The 19,938-nt window shown below is 33.3% G+C and overlaps 1 protein-coding gene and 1 long non-coding RNA gene across 2 annotated transcripts in view; one reads left to right on the top strand and one right to left on the bottom strand.

The window, feature by feature from the left end:
- The window catches only part of STPG2 (sperm tail PG-rich repeat containing 2), a 931,943-nt gene that overhangs the window by 610,335 nt on the left and 301,670 nt on the right, over window positions 1–19,938 (top strand). The window lies entirely within an intron of this gene.
- LOC105738231 overlaps window positions 5,433–19,938 on the bottom strand; it is a 51,961-nt gene continuing 37,455 nt past the window's right edge. Inside the window, exons 4-5 of the long non-coding RNA XR_001113990.2 lie at window positions 5,782–5,816; window positions 5,433–5,599 (exon numbers count right to left, since the gene is read on the bottom strand). This is a non-coding gene — a long non-coding RNA (uncharacterized LOC105738231). The remainder of the gene's footprint in view (window positions 5,600–5,781; window positions 5,817–19,938) is intronic.

Genomic DNA, 19,938 nt, shown 5'->3' with positions numbered 1-19,938 from the left:
ACATAGAGTTTACCTGCATTTATTTAGTTTTTGAGATCTATTTTTTCAAACTGAACTGCATAATATATTACTCCCTTATATTTATTGCCTTATAGAATCTGAACACTAAATGCAATACTAGAAAGCAAATTCAGAAAGAGTAGCTTGTCACATAAAAACGAATACTATACAAAAAATTTGTGTGGTGGTTTTAAGGCTAATATTTCATTTCTAATATTTAATTTGATATTTGAGCATTACAAACTGATGTCTTGTGTTTTTAGATATTAGGTTTTATGCTGTACCTTAGCTTAGGCAGAAAGAATTGCATAAATAAAATTTGGTGACTTAAAAAAGAAAATAGGAATAAACTACTAGGAATAATAGGATAAAGGAAAGGAAAAATAAAAGCAGAATAAGAAATATTCTATGTACAAAACGAAAAGGACTCAACCAGAAGAACTATATGTTCTGTCACAATTTATTTGCCTTTTAAAATGTTTATTATATATCTATATTCAATATAGATATTCAATTGGTCTCTGAAACACTAAAATATGAGGTCTGAAGATTTATGTTACAGAGATTAATGGAAACACTGTCATTTGTTAGCTACATCAGAAACATTTGTTAATTATTTTACATTATCATTTTTTCTTTTTTATTTTATCAGCAATAGGTGTCATTTAATTTAGGATTTAGGAAGACAATGTAAGTATGTGGCGTATGTATTTTCTTAATGTTGCATCATTCCATACATTTAATTATTATGATGGCAAAATGCTAATGTCACATTGTGTAAAAGCTTGTGGAATAAAAGATATTGTTGTAGCCATCTTTGACCACTGTTTGCTTCCTGGTTATAAATATTAAAATATGTCCCACAAAAAAAAAAAATCCTTACGTCTTCCTCAAAACTCTCATCCCATTACAGCATTTGCTTTAAGTCTATCATCTCATAATTTAAGTCATATCTATTTCTGAATGATGCTTCCCAGGGCTGGTACCTCAGGATCAGCTACTTGGACGTAGCTTCTCTTAGTCCAAAGGCAAACCAGGAAGTTAATTTATTTGCCCTCCATTTATCAAACATATAATGTGGAGACAAAGACAAGATGACTTCTAGACACATATAAGTAAAAGAGAGCAGAGCTGTAGGCACATAAACATTACAGGTCCACAGCAATTCTAAAATTCAGCCAGGCAAATGAATTTGTGAGTTCTTTGATTAGGGCAGTTCTGCTCCCCTGGATTGCTTCTTTGTTGTTCTTCGCTCTTCCCACTAAGTAAATGTTCATTTTCTGTGAGAAAGGCATTTATGAGCAACTGAAAAGCTTCTCAGCATGCTACCTGCCTGAAGGAATTTGGAGGCAAAAAGGCAACTTTTTAATTTTAAAATGTCTGTATCTCTTCAGCTCATGGATATATGTTATTTTAAAACCTCGTAGATTTTCTAGGTACCAAATTATAAATTTACTCCCTTTGACATAATTCATACCCCCAAATCTCTTTGAGATAAGCTTGTCTCTGCTATACTTCAGGGTTCTGTGGGACAATTTTCTTAGAAGTTTTTTGTGTTGAATCAAAGTTGAGTCATTAAGAAATTCCTTAGGACTGATAGAAGCCCATTTGTCTAGCTAAAATGTTCTATGGGGCATCTTGTTAAATCTGTTTAACAACTTATCAAAGGATTTCACCGTAGACCTTTGATTTGATATTTACTCCTGAAACATTATGGATTCCATTTTTGCAAAGAGTCCTTTTTCACTAAGGTAGTTGTTTGTTAGGGGGTGACCAAGGAGGAAAAACAATTTCATCTTTGATCTCAGCAAATACTGGCTTTTTAATATTTTCACCAAATTCTGCTTGAAAATGGAACAATATCTCCTTTAGTACTTCTCGTTTCTTATGTATTTTATCGTGGGAATCCAAAATAAGACACTTGGCACTTACAGCATTTTGTATGAAAATCTTAGCCAGAACTAAGTACATTGGGTACACTTTTAATATTCCATGTTATTCCTGGCCATACTTTTGCTAATTTTGCTGTGCTAGCAGCATATAATAACTTGTATATCCCTTTTTTTCTATAATTTTATCTGTTGCAGGCAATAGCAGTTTTCTCACGTGCCTTAAAACTCCACTCATATTCTCCTTGAATAACTTTAGACGTGTTCCCACTAACAATTCCCAAAGTCAATGCTACATGTTTTAGGTTTCTATTACAGCAGCATCCCGCTTCCAGATATTAATTATGTTTTAGTTGTCCATTGCTGCACTACAAACTACATCAAAAGTTAGTAACTTCAAACAATAACAATAACCAGTTTATTTGTATACACTTCCTCAGTAACGGCTGGGCTGGGTTCTGTTTTGTTTTGCTTTTTCCTCAGGGTCTTACCAGTGTTATTCTTGTGGCTGCGTTTCACTGTTCAGTTTGGAGGCTGTAATAACTGACGTTTTACTCTTTCTATACAGGCTAAATGTCTCTTGGTCTCTAGGTGGCCTATCCTGCAAAGTAGCTAGACATATTATAGGATGACTCAGTACTACTGAGAACTGAAAAATGGATGTTTTCAGGCCTTCTTAAGGCCTGGGATCAGAAATCTCAGGACATTACTTTTGCCATGTTCTTTGTCAAAACAGTCCCTGAGGGCATTCTAGATTCAAAGGGAAAAACAGACTCTAGCTCTTGACTGGAGAGTGCTAAGGTCACATTTCAGGAGAAGATTAGGAATGGGAGATTTTGATGTGGCCATCTTAGAAATACAACCTTCCAAAATATATAGTACAACACATTAGTATAGATATTTGAACTTCTAACCTCATTGGGTGTTATAATGATATAGTCTCATAAGTTATTCAATTTAGTATCCTATACATTGCAAGAATCTCTTCTTCTGATGGAAATATAATAAAATATAAAATCTGCCAACCCCCAAATTTCTCCTCACAAATATAGAAAAAAAAAACCGTTTTTACCATTGAATGAGCATTCAACTGACTGCAATTCACATTCTAGGCAATCCCTTAAGAGATGGCAGAGAACAAAGGAATCTAATTATTTTCTATAGTCAAGCTGATGCAATCCATTACATACATGTTGGATTGTATGTTTAAATGTTTCCATTCAAAGAAAAAATTAAACTTGCATGTTTTCAACAAACAGGAAGTTACATCTTGGAGTCAAATATCTAGGCTTAAACTTCTGAGGAGTCAGGGAGAAAGAGTGCCCCCCTCCTTGATGTTTATATTTCAAAAAAGATGTTTTCAGAGGTCCCCATGAAAGACATTCCTGGGATCAAAACTGGCAAGAGGCTCATTGAATTTTAGAAAGATTTGCATATATCTCAAAGAGATAGAAAAAAACATTTTACAATTTCCGGTGTTCTAATAGAAGACAAGTAGTTCTTCGATGGGTGGGAAAGGAGTTCTCTTCCCTTTGGCACCAGGGAAAATTTTTAATGTAAATATTTTTTAGATTTGTATCTACCTTATATTCAGCACCATTCTTACCAGATGACCATCTAGGTGTGCACTGAGTGCTTTAAAGAGAAAATTGCTATAGCATTGTAAATCGTACTTTATGGGCTACTAGTCACCATGAAAGTATTCTTTACATGTAATGATAAAGTTGGTACAAATTTTACCCATTTATCCTAGGGCACTATTTATTCTCTTCACTATCCCCTTGCCTTTTAATTGCTTGCTTTCATTATCATTGTCCCATTGAGTTCATCTTCATCATTGCCACTCAAGAGTTCTTTGCAAATCTGATCATGTTACTTTTCTTCTCAAATTGTCCATTAGGTTTTCTGTGCTTTCAGAATAAATTTCACACTTGTTTTCACATTATACAGAGAGTATTGTAAGCTTTCTTTTGCCTACCTATCTGACTTGCTTCCTTACACTTGCACCACTCTTTAGCTATAAGTTAAAATCTTTAGTTAAGGGTATCATGCCTTCTTAAGTCTCTGTGCCTTTGCATGTACTCTTGCTTTCATGCTAAGTATCCTCCTATCCTTTCTTCATATAAACTATTATAATGCCTGTTTATTATTCAAAGATTCAGCTGATGCTTTATCTCCTCTGAGAGGCCATTTCTTTCTATGTATAGCTTCTGCCCAGTGACCCTTTTTGATACTCTCTGCTATGTCTTCTGCATTTCTGTAACTCTGGCACCAACTACAGAGCATTTGGTGCCCAAATTTTACCAAATAAATGTTTGATAACTTTAAAAAGGAATAAGTTCTTTGAGGTGGGTAATCTAATGCTGTTGGGGGGATGAGGTAAGAAGAAGCTGGAAATTTATTTAACATCTTTTGGATTTTAAAGAGGAAAATTAAGAAGCTGAGGGCAAGTTGTTTCCTCCTTGGGTAAAAAAGCCCAAGATTGCCAATATGTGGGCTTTCTGTGGCGTAACTTTCTTTTAAAGTTATCCGTATCAGGGAGTATGGGTTTGGAGTAACTTTAAACGAAAATTTTCTGCCAGAATTTGAAATGGTGGACTTAGGTCTCAGCCAAGATGAGATTAACACCTCACCAGAGTTAGAATATGTTAAGAAAGACAATAATCCTAAGTATGAAAATTAGGAAAAAAAAATCCAAAAAATTGCAAGTTAGTGAATCAGAAAGAGAATAAAATAATGCATTTGCTGAGTAAACTGAGGTCATATTAACTAAATTCCTTATGCTGAAAATGGGTTTAGCTACATATTTACTTGCCTTTTAATAGGTTTAATTGTGTGCTTTTTGCCAATGATTGGTGTTTAGGAAATGGGAACTTCAACATCAGAAAAGAGAAAGGATATGGAAAGTCCTAAATCTAAGCTCTTTGAAGGAGAGATGTTTAGAGGTGTTAAAGGTTAGGAACACAGAAAAGGGGCAGTGGAAATTGGCATGTTAGTTTTCATATTTCATGCTGCATGTTGCCTATTTGGTACCAACCTATACGTGCAGACAGTATTTTAACTGTGAACTGTTTTGTGTTGTTACTTCAATTATAACAGTGAAACCAGGAGATACATGGAAGTGAGTACTCCTTCACTGAGTTTTTAAAAACAGTTATCCTAGAGTCTCTATAATGTAACCAATTACTTAGTGGGAATGTACAGATAGAGGCTGAGAATGGCTATCATTTTTTGGAGGGATGGTGGAAGAGAATCTAATAAAGTGGCAAACAGAGTAGTAGAATATAAGTAATGGCCTGGAAATTAGGAAGAGAGAGAGGGAATAATTAATATTGCCAATGGCTGAAGAGAGGTTAAGTAGAAAGAAGACTGTAAGAACTCATTGGCTTTGCCAAGTAGGGGACTATTGGTGGTCTTAGCAAGAACAGGTTATGTAGAATGATGAGGGTGGAAAATGTGGAAATCAGCCTGTCATAAATTAGAATAAATGGGGGCAGGAGTGGGAATATCAATATCAACAGTATCATATTTATGTATCTATAACCAATGTGTAATATTGGATTGTATTTTTTAAAAATTTACAAATTATATTTCTAGATAATACTATACTAGCTGCCATTGAAATCTATTCTTTTCTTCTTGAGCCAACACAGAGGTGGGAAAATAAATCTTCCCTGGATTTCTTGGTGTTGCTATGAGGTCTTGACCATCTAAAAGACAGACATTGATACACTATGAAGATAATGTTTGCTTTATTTCCCCCAGAAAAAAAAAAGTTCTCTTCATATAGTATGGATACTAGATCTGCAATCTTTTGTCTCCTTAATTGTAGTCAGTTGATCCCATCTAGAGATTAAGATTTCTCCTAATTTACCCAGAGCCAAACACTTACATTTCAGGGTAGGGACCTTCACCCTCTTCAGGAGACTTTTGAAGGAAATAAGAGAATTATTTCCCTGTATGTTTACATTTCAAATGAAGAGAAAACCCCGAGTGGTAAACTTAGAGATGCTAGTGTTATTTTCCATCTAGAAGCATATTTACATTCAAAGTATAAGAACTCAAAATTCTTTCCCTTTTCTTCCCAAGGTGAATATGCTTACATTAGGAATAAAAGGTTGTCCTCCCTTCATTTAAGAGGGAAGGAGAGACAACTGTCCCTCTACTATATAAGCCCCTAGATCCATATTTTCAGAGTCTCTCTTCCACAGTACAATCTTGGCATATGTGTGGAACTATCTCTTTGACTATATGTAACCTCTCATCTGGTCACCTAGGTGGTACTAGCCTTGGGGGACCAGTGCTACAATGTTACTCTGGCTGCTGTAATTGTAAGAAAATAAACCTCTGATTTCTGACCCAGATGCCTGATATTTCTACTAGTATTGATTTATCTGTCTCTCTGTCTATCTAATACATCTGTATTAGCCTGTTTTCACAATGCCAATAACGACATGCCTGAGACTGGGCAATTTATAAAAGAAAGAGGTCTAATGTACTTACAGTTCCAAATGGGTGTGGAGGCCTCACAATCATGATGGAAGGCAAGGAGGTGCAAGTCACATTTTACATGGATGACCCCAGGCAAAGAGAGAGAGCTCGTGCAGGGAAATTGTTGTTTTTAAAACCATCAGATCTCATGAGACTTATTCACTATCATGAAAACAGCATGGGAAAGACCCACCCCCATGATTCAATTACCTCCCACCGGGTTCTTCCCATGAACTGTGGGAATTGTGGGAGTTACAATTCAAGATGAGATTTGGGTGGGGACACAGGCAAACCATATCACTATCTATCTGTCTATCTATTTGTCAATATATAAATGTGAAAGTAGGGTAACATCTCAGACCCATCACTGTTTCTGACTTGCCATCAGCTAGACCATGTAATCCTGACCATCATATAGTTACTGTAGATGAACAACTGAATTCTAGTTATTGCAATGTAAGTGGAAATGATGTCTGTCACTTCCAGGCCTGATTCTTAAACATTATTTGTTTTGTCCTCTATGTATTTTCTCTTTCTGTTTAACTGGGATTGCCAGAGATCTTGGAAGCCAGTTTTTGAAAATGGCTGATTTGCTATGAGTCTGGATTTCTGAAAGACTGCCCACTTACCCACTCCTCTCACCTACTTTACCTTGCTGGCCAGAAACATTGATTCTTCACTACTATTTGAGTGAGACATAAATTTCTATTTTGTCTATTTGTTAGAGCAGTTAAGAACAATACTATATTTACACATAATAGAGTGGGTAAGAGTTTATTTTAGGGACAGATTGCATGTAAATAAATTACTGTTTGATCTTCAGCAAAATACTTAATCTTTCTGTTCCTCATTTTTCTCATCTGTAAACTGGGATAACTCTTAGGACTTTTCTTGAGATTAAATTAATATATTTAAAGTGCTTAGAACAATGTCTAGCACGTAGAAAATAGCCTGAAGTACTTCGTTATTGTTATTATACATTCATTACTTGGTTTTTCTCTTAAGGTAAGTTTTCAAGAATAATCTCTGTAGATAAATGTAGATTTGGTTCATTTATCTTGATGATTAGATTATATTCCATTATATTAAGGCCCATACTTAGTTATTTCTTGAATACAAACTATGAGAACATAAGTGTGAAGAACATGTAACAACTTCAGAATTGTAGTTATTTCTGTGGAAAAAGAAAAGAAGGGAGGGGATGGAATTGTATATCTTTTTCTAAATGGCAATTTTGATAATTATAGGTGATAAATACATAGGTTTATTTTATATTACACCTGTATTTTCTCTAATTTTGAAATATTATATAATTAAAATAAATTGCAAATTACTTTTTATGACCTTTTACTAATAAACAATAAATTTTCCTGTAAATTGGTGCATTTTACTCGTTTATAGCTTTTTTTAAGTCATTTATAAGATTTGTGTTTTTATGTACCATTAATGGAATAGTGCAGTTTTGAATGTAGCCCAAAGTATTCAATTCTTAAACACGGATGGTATAAACATGACATAGTAAACTTAATCCAACTATTAGTATTGCTATAATTTATTGAATCTAATATACCATCAAGTGTAAAAAGCCTCATTTTACATGGCATTCAGAAAGAAAAATACTCTGATTTTAAGAAACCATGAAGTGTAACATGCATTCTAATTTTAGAGATGTTAAGAAGTTAAAAAAATGGTGTGTTGGAAATAATAAAATATATTTTTTCTAATAGCAGTTTTCATTTCTTCAATAGACATAAATATCATCAAAGAATTTAGTTTGTTTCTTAGCTTTATTGAAGTATGTTTTACATAAAATTTTTAAAACTAAATTTAAAGGTTCAATTTGATTGAATTTTGATAGTTATATTGTGTAATAGATCATTTTCATCACCTCTTATTACTATAGGTTTCCTTTCTGTGACCCCTTACCTGTAACAGCCACTTCTGGTTTCTATAGTTATATTTTTCCTTTTCTAGAAGTTCATTAAAATGAAATAATACCATATGTAGTCTTCCTGGTCTGGGTTTTTTTTTTTCCATAGGTTATTGGAGTATAGACAGGTGGTATTTGGTTATATGAGTTAAGTATACACTGCACCCTATTTGTAGTCTTTTGTCCCTCCCCCAATTCCCACCCTTCCTCCCAAGTCCCCAAAGTCCATTGTATCATTCTTATGCCTTTGCATCATTCTTATGCCTTTGCATCCTCATAGCTTAGCTCCCACATGTCAGTGAGAACATATAGTGTTTGGTTTTCCATTCCTGAATTGCTTCACTTAGAATAATAGTCTCCAATCTCATCCAGGTCACAGAAAATGTGTTAATTCATTCTTTTTTATGGCTGAGTAGTATTCCATTGTGTGTGTGTGTATGTGTGTGTGTGTGTGTGTGTGTGTGTGTATCCCACAGTTTCTTTATCCACTCGTTGATTATTGGGCATTTGGGTTGGTTCCATGATTTTGCAATTGTGAATTGTGCTGATATAAACATGCATGTGCACGTATCTTTTTCATATAATGACTTTTCTTCAGGGTAGATACTCAGTCATGGGATTGCTGGATCAAATGGTAGTTCTACTTTTAGTTCTTTAAGGAATCTCCACACTGTTTTCCATAGTGGCTGTACTAATTTACATTCCCACCAGCAGTGTAGAAGTGTTCCCTGTTCACTGCATCCATGCCAACATTTACTGTTTTTTGATTTTTTGATTATGGTCATTCTTGCAGGAGTAGGTGGTATTGCACTGTGGTTTTGATATGCATTTCCCTGATCATTAGTGATGTTGAACATTTTTTCATGTTTGTTGGTCATTTGTATATCTTGTTTTGGGTATTGTCTATTCATGTTCTTAGCCCACTTTTTGATGGGATTTTTTTTCTTGCTGATTTGTTTGAGTTAATTGTAGACTCTGGATATTAGTCCTTTGTCAGATGTATAGATTGTGACAATTTTCTCCCACTCTATGGGTTGTCTCTTTACTCTGGTGACTGTTCCTTTTGCCATGCAAAAGCTCTTTAGTTTAATTAAGTCCCAGTTATTTATTCTTTTTTTATTGCATTTGCTTTTGGGTTCTTGGTCATAAAATCCTTGCCTAAGCCAATGTCTATTATCTTCTAGAATTTTTTGTTTTAGGTCTTAAATGTAAGTCCTTAATCAATCTTGAGTTGATTTTTGTGTAAGGTTAGAGATGAGGATCCATTTTCATTCTCCTACATATGGCTGGGCAATTATCCCAGCACTATTTGTTGAAAAGGGTGTCTTTTCACTAGTTTTTGTTTGCTTTGTTGAAGACAAGTTGGCTGTAAGTATTTGGGTTTATTTCTGGGATCTCTATTCTGTTCCATTGGTCTATGTGCCCATTTCTATACCAGTACCATGCTGTTTTGGTGACTATGGCCTTAAAGTATAGTTTGAAATCAGGTAGTGTGATGCCTCCAGGTTTGTTCTGTTTGCTTAGTCTTGCTTTGGTTATGTAGGCTCCATATGAATTTTAATTTTTTTTTATAATTCTGTGAAGAATGATGGTGGTATTTTGATGGGGATTGCATTGAATTTGTAGATTGCTTTTGTCAGTATGGTCATTTTCGCAATATTGATTCTATCCATCCATGAGCATGGGATATGTTTCCATTTGTTTGGGTTATTTATGATTTCCTTCATCAGTGTTCTGCAGTTTTCCTTGTAGAGGTCTTCTGCCTCCTTAGTGAAGTATATTCCTAAGTTTTTTGTTTTTTGTTTTTTGCAGCTATTGTAAAAGGGGTTTAGTTCATCATTTGATTCTGCACTTGGCCGCTGTTGGTGTATAGAAGAGCTACTGATTTGTGTACATTAATCTTGTATCCAGAAATGTTGTCGAATTCTTTTACGAGTTCTAGGAGCTTTCTGGAGGAGTCTTTAGAGTTTTTGAGGTAAACAATCATATCATCAGCAAACAGTGACAGTTTAACTTCCTCTTTGCTGATTTGGATGCCCATTATTTCTTTATCTTGTCTGATTGCTCTGGCTAGGACTTTCCAGTACTACATTGAAGTGGAGTGGTGAGAGTGGACATCCTTCTCTTGTTCCAGTTCTCAGAGGGAAGGCTTTTGACTTTTCCCCATTCAATATTATGTTGGCTATGGCTTTGTAAGAGACAGTTTTTATTAAATTGAGATATGTCCCTTGTGTGCTGATTTTGCTGAGCATTTTAATCAAGGGATGCTGGATTTTTGTCAAATGCTTTTTCTGCATCTAGTGAAATGATCATGTGATTTTTGTTTCTAATTCTGTTTATGTGGTGTATCACATTTATTGACTTGTGTATATCAAACCATCCCTGCATCCCTGGTGTGAAACCCACTTGATCATGGTGGATTATCTTTTTGATGTGTTGTTGGATTTTGTTAGCTAGTATTTTGTTAAGGATTTTAGCATCTATGTTCATCAGGGATATTGGTCTGTAATTTTCTTTTTTTGTTATATCCTTTCCCAGTTGGTATTAAGGTGATGCTGGCCTCATAGAATGAATTAGGTAGGGTTCCCTCTTTCTCTATCTTGTGGAATAGTGTCAAAAGGATTGGTACCAATTCTTCTTTGGATGTCTAGTAGAATTCTGCTGTGAATTCGTCTGGTCCTGGACTTTTTTTGTTGGTAATTTTTAAATTACCATTTCAATCCCACTGCTTGTTATTGGTGTGTTCAGAGTATCTAATTCTTCCTGATTTAAGCTAGGAGAATTGTATTTTTCCAGTAATTCATTTATCTTTTCTAGGTTTTCTATTTGATATGCTTAAAAGTTTTCATAGTAGCCTTGAATGATCTTTTGTATTTCAGTGGTGTCAGTTGTAATATCTCCTGTTTTATTTCTTAATGAGGTTATTTCGATTTTCTCTCTTCTTCACTAATCTTGCTAATGATCTTTCAATTTTATTTATCTTTTCAAAGAACCAGCTTTTTGCTTCATTTATATTTTGTATTTTTTTGTTTCAATTTAATTTATTTCTGCTCTGATTTTCATATTTCCTTTCTTCTGCTGGGTTTGCGTTTTCTTGTTCTTGTTTCTCTAGTTCTTTGATGTATGACCTTAAAATGTCTGTGCTCTTTCAGTCTTTTTAATGGAGGCATTTAGGGCTATGAACTTTCCTCCTAGCACCACCTTTGCTGTATCCCAGAGGTTTTGATAGGTTGTGTCATTATTGTCATTCAGTTTGAAGAATGTTTTAATTTCCAACTTGAGTTAGTTTTTGACCCAATGCTCATTCAGGAGCAGGTTATTTAATTGCCATGTATTTGCATGGTTTTGAAGGTTCCTTTTGGATGTGATTTCCAGTTTTATTCCACTGTGGTCTGAGAGAGTGCTTGATATAATTTCAAATTTCTTAAATTTAATGAGGCTTGTTTTATGGCCTATCATATGATCTATCTTGGAGAAAGTTCCATGCGCTCTTGAATACAAATGTGTATTCTGCAGTTATTGGATGGAAAGTTCTGTATATATCTGTTAAGCCCATTTGTTTCATGGTATAGTTCAAATCCATTGTTTCTTTGTTGACTGTATGTCTTCATGATCTGTCTAATGCTGTCAGTGGAATATTGAAGTCCCCCACTATTATTGTGTTGCTGTCTATCTCATTTCTTAGGTCTAGTAGTAATTGTTTTATAAATTTGGGAGCTCCAGTGTTATGTGCATATATGTTTAGGATTATGATATTTTCCTGTTAGACAAGGCCTTTTTACCATTATATAATGTCCCTCTTTGTTCTTTTTAACTGCTGTTGCCTTAAAGTTTGTTTTGTCTTACATAAGAATAGCTACCCCTGCTGGCTTTTTAGTGTCCATTTGCAGGAAATGTCTTTTTCTATCCCTTTACTTTAAGTTTATGTGAGTTCTTATGTGTTAGGTGAGTCTCCTGAAGGCAGCAGATAGTTGGTTGGTGAGTTCTTATCCATTCTGCAGTTCTGTATCTTGTAAGTGGAGCATTTATGCCATGTGTATTCAATGTTAGTATTGAGATGTGAGGTACCATTCCATTCATCATGGTATTTGTTGCCTGTGTACCTTGGTTTTTGGTTTCTGTTTTTGCTTTTCAAATTGTATTTTTGTTTTATAAGTCCTGTCTGATTTATGCTTTAAAGAGGTCCTGTTTTGATGTGTTTCCAGAATTTGTTTCAAGATTTAGAGCTCCTTTTAGCAGTTCTTGTAGTGATGGCTTGGTGGTGGCAAATTTCTCAGCATTTGTTTGTCTGAAAAAGACTGTATCTTTTCTTCGTATATGATGCTTAGTTTTGCTAGATACAAAATTCTTGGCTAATAATTGTTTTGTTTGAGGAGGCTGAAGATAGGACCCCAATCCCTTCTAGCTTGTAGGGTTTCTGCTGATAAATCTGCTGTTAATCTGATAGGTTTTCTTTCATAGATTACCTGGTGTTTCTGTCTCATAGCTCTTAAGATACTTTCCTTTATCTTAACTTTAGATAACCTGATGACAGTGTACCTAGGTAATGATCTTTTTGCAATGAATTCCCCAGAAGTTCTTTGTACTTCTTGTATTTTGTTATCTAGGTCTCTAGCAAGGCCAGGGAAGTTTTCTTTGATTTTTCCCCCAAATATGTTTGCCAAACTTTTAGATTTCTCTCCTTCCTCTGGAAAACCAATTATTCTTAGTTTGGTTGTTTAACATATCCCAGACTTCTAGGAGGCTTTGTACATATTTTCTTATTCTTTTTTCTTTGTCTATATTGGATTGGTTTAATTAGAAGACTTTGTCTTTGAGCTCTGAATTTCTTTATTCTACTCATTCAATTTTATTGCTTAGACATCCCAGAGCATTTCGCATTTCTGTAAGTGTGTCCAATATTTCCTGAAGTTTTTGTTTTTTCTTTATGCTATTTCTTTGAATATTTCTCCCTTCACTTTTTATATCATTTTTTGCTGTTAATTAAAGAAAACTAGAGACCAATATCTTTTTTAACATAGATCCAAACCTTTTTTTTCAAAAACTGTTTAAATCATATTCAATAACATACAAAAGAATAATACATTATGACTAAATGGGATTTGTCCAAGAATGCAAGAATTTTTAACATTTGAAAAATCACTCAGTGTAATTTATAACATAGTCGTGGGTTAAAAAAGAAAAAAAAATATGATTATCTTAAAAGATACCAAAAAAACTGACAAGTTTAAATACATTTATGATAAAAATTAGCAGCCAACTAGAAATAGACTCATTTTCAAGCTGATAAATGATTTATATGAAAAGATTACAGACCAATGTATTTATTGATGAAAGACTGTTTTTGCCCTCAAATGAGAAGCAAGACAAGGGTGACTGTGTTCACATCTATTCAACATGGCACTGGAGTTCCTAGCCACTTTAATACGGCAAGAAAAATATAAGCATACTGGTTGGAAAAGAAGTAGTAAAACTGTCTTTTTTTCACAGACAAAAATAAAAGTCTATGTGGAAAAATAAAACAAGCTTACAAAGAAGACACTAGAATTAATAAGTGAATTTTTCAATGTCACAGTTATAAGGTCAATGTTCAAAAATTAATTGTGTTTCTAAATACTCATCAAGAAATGTTGAAATTTGAACTTGAAATTGTGCCACTGATAATAGCATCAGAATGTATAAAAATCTTAGGGATACATTTAACAAAACATGTTAGACCTGTATGCTGCAAAATACAAAACATTGGTGAGAAAATCTTTAACATTCTTAATAAATCTTTATACTTTATTAATAGATTAGAAGATGCAATGTGAATTCTCTCCAAATTGGTCTACAGATGAAACACAATAGAAAGACCAGCAAGCTTCTTTTTCAGAAATTGCCAAGCTGATTCTAAAATTTGTGTGGAAATACAAATTACTCAAAATAGCCAAGACAATTGTGAATAAAATTCCAAATATTTAGGACTTAATTTCAAGATTATACAGTGTAATTACAGATATCAAAATAGTTTGGATATTATATAAGATAGACATGTAGATAGGGGAAGCAGAATTCAGAGTTCGAAAATTGACTTTTGTAGATGGTCTGTTAATTTTTTACATAGATGCTAAAGTTATTCAATAGAAAATGGGAAATATTTTCAACAAATATTGCTATAATAACTTTATATTGGTATGCCAAAACATGTGTTTTTTCTCTATGTCATGTCATGTAAAACAATTAAACTTGAAATAGCTCTGAGATATAAATGTAAGTACTAAAACTATAAACTTATTGAAAATGAAATCCTAGTAGGAAATCTTTGTGTCCTTAGGCAAAGCCAAAATTTTGAACCACACAATAAAAAGTTGATAATTTTGACCACATTGAATTTTTAAAAATTCTCTTCAAAAGAAATCTTAGAGAAAATAATAAAACAAGCCTTATCCTGGGAAAAAATGTTTTAAAAACATACAGCTTATTCAGGATTGTAACCAGAGTATGTTAAAAATACCTATAGCTCAATAATAAGAAGGCAAAAACTAATTAAAGTAAACAAAATATTTGAACAGGCATTTCACAGAAGGCTATAAACAACAAATAGGTATATAGAAAGGTATTTAACATTATTAGTCACAGGGAAATGCAAAATTAAAACCACATTACACACCTACTACAACAGCTAAAATTAAAAAGAAAATATCCAGTGTTAATGATTAAATGTAGCAACTGATACTCTCATACATTTCTAGTGGGAATTATAATGTTTTTATAATTAAAGAAAACTAGAGACCAATATCTTTTTTATAATGTTTTTATCTGGTTTTGGTATTGAGGTATTACAGGCCTCTTAAAATGAGATAAGGTCTGTCTCCTTCACTTTTCTAAAGAGTTTCAGTAGAATTGGCATTATTTTCTATTACACGTCTGATAAAATTCATCACTGAAGCAATCTGTGCCTCCCATTTCATTTTTTGTTTTCTTTTTTTAAATGGGTAAATGGGAAAGACTTTTAAATGATATTCAATTTCTTTAGTAAACTGGGCTATTCATGTTAACTCAGTCATACTGAGTGAACATTGGTGGTTTGTATCTTTCATGGAATTTGTCTATCTTTTATATATTGTCAAAGGTATTAACTTTGCATAATTTTCCCTTATTTGTGTAATATCTATAGATCTGTATTGAGGTTCCCTTGCTTTATATGATTTTTGTCTTTCCTATATTTTTGATCAGTTTGAAGTTTGTCAATTATACTGATCTTTTCAAATAACCAGTTTCATTTAACTTGCTAAGTATATTTTATTACAAGTGTGCAAAATAGGTTTTCCAGCTCTATGCTTATTTGCACAGCTTCCTGGATCTACAGAATTATAGTTTCAGCAAATATGGAAACAAATTATCCATTACTACTACAAGAGAATAAGCTGATTCAATTGTAGGAATCACTTTGTTTCCCTTTTCTTGAGTATCATAGTCCTGTGCCTTCTGTTGTTCAATAGCTGAAGACAATAGTTTCATATATTTTGCCTAGTTTTCTTGGAGTTGAATAAAAGAGAGTAAATTTTGTCTTTGTTATTCTGTCTTGATCTATAATGGAAACCTTATTCTATTTACATTAGTCACAGATATCCAATTCTAAAATCTTCTTGAAGACTCTAATATCTTGTTAGTGTAAAATCTGTGGAATGTCTTAAGGACTCCATTTGAGAAATCTAGATGCTAATCATTTCTATTGCAATTTCTATTGTGCAATCCAGTATTTAATATAGAATGTCAGAGTCGAAAGAACATTTATAGTCCACTAAATTATTTATCTTTATGTAGTATTCTTTGAAGACTATTTTAATCAGGGATTTTGGATAGATTTTGAAAGCTTCTTATCTTTTATGCAGAAGAGTTTGTGCTTTATACCATTTATAGTCTGGTGCATTTTGGTGAGAATAAGGTTGTCATGCTAAGTGTAATCTGAAGGATATTCAGAATAATCTTTCTCCCTTAACCTTAGAGTTGATAAAAATCAACTATGTGTATACATATATAGACACACACACATATATATGATCAGTGATTTGGCAAATTAGCAATCTCCTCATTTATTGTAAGTATTTTGATTCCTGTTTGAGTAATCATTATCTATGCCTAAGTGTGTGTGTGTGTGTGTGTGTATACACATGCATAAACACACATATATTCTGCTATATATATCCTTCTAATAGTTTCAAATTTTTTGTTTTTATATTTAAATATTTAATCAATGTAATATTTGTTTGAGTGTGTTTGTATGCTGTTGTTGTAGGGATCCAGTTATTATTAATGTGGATGAACAATTATCTTTGCATCCATCATCCAATTACTCATATTGCCTGGTCTTTCACATATAAAGTCCACATACACACACACACACACACACACACACACACACACACACACACACACACATATTTGGCTTGGTTTCTAGGGTTCATTTTGTGTTTATCATTGGGATACTTGTAAATCAATTTAACAAATTAGTAATGTATGATAAGTCTAGCGATACAGTTAACAAGCCCTTCCTCATTTTTTTTAGTCATTTTGAATTATTAGGCAATTGTGATAGCATAATGAAATTAAAATTTTAGCAAAAGAGAAAACCTAACAAACTTATCATAGAGTTAATTTCATTAAAACTAAACTATAACCAAATGAGTACAAAAATAATTAAAAAATAGCATTTAAAAAACAATCTACATAATTTAGAGACTATGTTGAAATAATTTAAGATTCAGGACAAAACGGTATACAAGATAAAAACAAATACTGCCCTACTAATTGGCAGTCATCAAGGTTATCATAAGAAAATTACAGTGATCCTCTATTATTAATTTTTCCTGTTCATATTTCAAGTTGCTGTCCTTTTAATCTATCAGAAATAAAATGATCAGGTCACTGTAAAAAGTAAAAAGTCTTAATTTACTCCTAAGCCCTCCATTTTTCTGATTCCAATGTGCTTTTTAAATATGACTTTCTATTAGTTCGTTTTATATTTATAATTTTAGCTTAATAAAAGTACTTGTGATTCTCCATGCTACTTGACTCAGTATTTCTGCTTTATTTACTTTGTGTATTCTGTTTACTCTGCTTTGTGTATCACTTACCTATCATTCCCAAAATCAATCTATGTTTCAAACCCCAGTTTAAATGTTAGCTTGCCTGTCAGTCCATGCAGAAATACCAGCAACCTCATTTGAATCTGTTTAACGTTTTCATCCTTTATATCATAAATGTGTTAGTTTCTACCTTGTATTATTACTTATGCGATAGCTTAATCTCTTTAATTAGACTTCCTGTTCTTCACAAGCCTTACCTGTGCATGATGCATTTTTATTTAGTTAACATGCTAGTTTTTATCATATAGTAGGTGATTTACAAATATGTGTTGAATTAATGTAAACTAGGGATAAGATTTGTCAAAGGATATAGAGAAGCAATAGTAGATAATGACAAAAACAAGGGAACGAGGAGGTTTTAATCATTTAAAAAGCGAGGCCAGGCACGGTTCCTCACGTCTGTAATCCCAGCACTTTGGGAGGCCAAGGCAGGCGGATCACAAGGTCAGGAGATTGAGACCATCCTGGCTAACATGGTGAAACCCCATCTCTACTAAAAATACAAAAAAAAAAAAAAATTAGCCAGGGGTGGTGGTGGGTGCCTGTAGTCCCAGCTACTTGGGAGGCTGAGGCAGGAGAATGGCGTGAACCTGGGAGGCGGAGCTTGGAGTGAGCCGAGATCGCGCCACTGCACTCCCACCTGGGCGACAGAGCAAGAGTCAGTCTCAAAAAAAAAAAAAAAAAAAAAAAGAAGGCAAACTATCATAAAGAACACCTGATGACCTGATGATTGAGGATAGATTAAAATGATATAAAATTTTTCTTTGCATACTTTTCTAGGAGGATAAGGACAAATAAATCCCTAGAACTAATGGCATCCACTCAGGTGATTAGGAGTTCAGAGATGAAAATTGGAAACTGTTATACAAAATGATAAATTGTCATTATAAATGACCCCTGTGTCAGAGAACAAATGTGACTGGTATAAATTAATAGAAATAATGACAGTTACTATATAAGCTACTGTAAAATAAAATAGTAACACCAAAAAAAATAGTTAATATTTACTGAGGGGTTACATACCAATATGTGCATGCATGTGCACACATGTATACACACACACTCAGAGGACTCTAACAGAGTAACTGTTCACAACCCAGTGACAGGACCTTGAAATTGTTATAGGTTGGTCTACTCCATGCTGGTGATTCCCAAATACTATCTCCAATTTGGCTGTGGTTTTGTCCCCAAACTCCGAAATTAATTATCCAGCTGTCTGTTTGATATATCCATTTGAAGATGTCATTTGGAAAAGTGTCAGGTGTCTACTCATGATCAGTAAATATTTACTGATTCAGAAAAGGAATAATATTTGCAACCACTTAGAGTTTATTGTTGGGATGAAAGAAAATATTCCAATGTTAACTAATTGCAATAGTAACTTAAATGATAATAACAATGTAATTATTTTAAAGGATGCTGCAAAACTGCTTCCAAAATTCAGGGATGTGTCCTAATAATAAGCTCAACTAAAATATAATTTGATAGCACATTAAAACAATTTAAAGACTATATGGAAAATGTTCAGAGCAAGCATAATATTAAATGTTAAAACACTAATCTTATTTCCATTAAAATCTGGATGGAGACAGTGATATCCTCTAGAATCACTATCATTCAGTTTTGTTTTAGAGATTCTAAACAATGCAATATGGAAAAATAATCAAATAAGCAGAAAAAATGTGAAAATGTGAGATATGAATAACGTGTATATGGCAAAAAGAAAAAAGAAACGGTATTAAAACTATTAGCATTAGTAGGAGAATATTGCAAAGTCAGTTGAACAAGCTATATATAGAAAAATTTTTTAAAGTTAAAATAACAAATTAGGAAATTTTGATTATGAAAATATAACTAGGCATTATAATGTCCTAAATAAAACTAGATATATTAGGAAATAAATTTACTAAGTTACTGGATACATATGAAGAAAACTATAGAAGTTTGTTTTAGGGTACCAAATAAAGCCTGCACATATATGGAAAACATGCCACAACGCTGTATAGGAAAACTGAATATTATTCAAATATTTACCATATTATAAATTAAATACAATATATTAATTCATACATTCATTGATTTAACAAATTTATTCAATGCCCACATGTCTTTGGCACTAGGTATACAGGCATGAGAGAGATGGACAATATTTCTTCCTCCAAGAGCTTACATTCTAATGGTACAGAGAAAAAATAAACATATAAACAAGTTAACTTTTTTTTTAGGCAGTAGTAAGTGGCGTAAAGAAAAAAGAAACCAAAATCACACAGGAATGAGCCTGATGGTGGTGGCTGGCTGCCCTTTTAGATAAGCGGCCAGGGAAAAGTCTCTGTGAAGAGGACCTTTCAGGAGAGGCATCTAAGCAATCAGGGGTCATTCCAGGCAACAGTCTGAAGAAAAAGCCTCTGTTCAACAAGATCAACAAGTGCAAAGCTCTAAGGTCAAAGTATTCATGGTATGTTAGGGGAGAGCAGAGCAATTAACAGCGAAGCAGTGT

The sequence above is a fragment of the Nomascus leucogenys genome, chromosome 9 (assembly GCF_006542625.1).
Source record: "Nomascus leucogenys isolate Asia chromosome 9, Asia_NLE_v1, whole genome shotgun sequence".
NCBI lineage: Eukaryota > Metazoa > Chordata > Mammalia > Primates > Hylobatidae > Nomascus > Nomascus leucogenys.
Note: the sequence above shows the minus strand (reverse complement) of the source record. Positions and strands in the feature narration are given on the sequence as shown.